Genomic DNA, 2297 nt, shown 5'->3' on the forward strand with positions numbered 1-2297 from the left:
TTATTTTTAGCGAAATTGGTTTGTCAGATATCATTGTTGTGAAGTGAAAAGTCCCAAACTGTCGTAGTTAGCACAAACAACATTATGTGCTGCCATCTAGCGACGGTAACCGAAACTGTTATGAAACGTAGACGTAATTCTTCTGAATAGTGGTTTTCCTTTTTGTTATTTTCTCACAAAAACGCGAGTAATAGGACAGGATAATAACATTGCTCTTATATACAAATTGGGCGAGCAATTTTTTCACATCTTGCCTATCTGTCAGAAAAAGTAATTTTCATCTTAACATTAAAAATACTTTTGTGCATCAGAAAATTTCGAACTTTCGTATGCGAAATTTTTATAATGTCCAAATAGTTACCTAACGTTTCCTAAGAGACAACTTTATATTTTATATATTATCTTCAGTGATCAATTTCTGTTCGGGTTCGGAACATCTGAACGATCTCGCAACCACCATAAAAAATTATGAAATAAACATAAATTATGCATCTTTCATTCTGGAATGAACACAAAGGGATTTAAATTGATAGTTATTGGACGAGAATCAGGACGTGTTTGTTGGGCAAATATAAGGTAGTGACAGTACTTACTTCTATTGTATTTAACGTAAAGGTTTTAATAATAGTTCAATACAGTCTCCATTTATTGAGAGATAACTGAACATCCAAGTATTTTTCCTTATTATTTGTTTCTCCATCTATTGAGAGATAACTGAACTTCCAAGTATTTTCCTTTATTATTTGTTTCTCCATCTATTGAGAGATAACTGAACTTAGAAGTATTTTTTCTTATTATTTGTTTCTCCATCTATTGAGAGATAATTAAACTTCCAAGTATTTTTTCTTAATTTTTTCTCCATCTATTGAGAGATAACTGAACTTCCAAGTATTTGTCTTTATTTTTTCTCCATCTATTGAGAGATAACTGAACTTCCAAGTATTTGTCTTATTTTTCTCCATCTATTGAAACAGGGGTCACCAAACTATGTTCCTTGGGCCAGATCCGGCCTGCAAGGTCAGTTCATCCAGCCCACCACTGCACTGTGCTTCAAATGAGCTAAAATATAATTATTTATATGGAAATATCATAGATTGTAGAGAAACTTATTATTTAGAAAAATTTAAATAAGTGTAAGTAAAAATGTCCAAATTTGTCCAATCTGATTTTTGCATTTGACAGTAATATAAGTTTAGGCAAATCAGAGAAATAAGAAATTCGGCGACTTTTTGTGACTTTGGATATCGGAGCGCTTTTTGTGTAAGTACCTGCAATGAGAGTTCATTCATGCAGTCACTTCTGCGTGGAAACAAAAATGACAACTTTGACACCCAGGTAGGATCTGACAGAAGTGGATCAGCTCTATTCTTTTTGGTGAGAAAAATATCTGTTTCTCTTCGGAGCTTATCAAAACGAAACAGGACTTTACCGCAGCTGAGCCACCTCACTGCTGTGTGATAAGGCAAGTCACGGAATTCAGAATCCATTTTTTCAAGAAAAGCCTGGAACTGGCGGTGACTAAGTGCATGACCCAGAAACGACTGGTTTCACTATGCAAGAAATATCTAAGTCTTTCCCACATGCTGATGTGTAATGCAGTGTATAAACAGAGCGCCCGGGAGTTGAAGATCTTCCAACTTAGTTCGTATCTGCCACACCAGACCCTTCCTCACTCCAGCCATGTTTTTTCCTCCGTCAACTGTAACACATCAAAGCTGATTCCACTGAAGGTTATAACCTTGCAAAGTTTTCCGCACTTCTATGAAAATTTCTTCTCCAGTTCTTGTTCCGTGCATGCTGCAAACGGATGCCAACTCTTCTGTGATCTGAAAGTCCAAATTAAAACCACGAATGAACACGAGAAGTTGTGACGTACTCGAGAGATCGGTATACTCATCCAGCACCAAAGAATACCACAAGAAGTTTCTAGCTTTCTCGCGTATCTGTAATACCATGTTCTCTCATAGTTATTCTGTTCTCCGCAAAACTGAACTTGCTGAAAGGCTGATACTTCCGGACAAATCGGCTTTCTCAGGACACAAGTCATTTGCTGCTTCCATCATACACTTTTTGATGAAGTTGCCGTCAGTAAACGGTTTTCCTCGCTCTGCCATCTTATGCACTATTTTGTAACTTGTACGAGTGACAGATTCATTTTCAGCAAACATTCTCGTGAAGAGATTCTTTTGAGATTCCAAAGTACATTTCATGAACTCAAATTTCTCAGAATGCAACTTTCCAGAAAATTTCGAATATATTGACAGATGTTTTGTTTCATAGTAATGCCGAAGATTGTA

The sequence above is a fragment of the Limulus polyphemus genome, unplaced genomic scaffold, assembly GCF_000517525.1.
Source record: "Limulus polyphemus unplaced genomic scaffold, Limulus_polyphemus-2.1.2 Scaffold1, whole genome shotgun sequence".
Taxonomy (NCBI): Eukaryota; Metazoa; Arthropoda; class Merostomata; order Xiphosura; family Limulidae; genus Limulus; species Limulus polyphemus.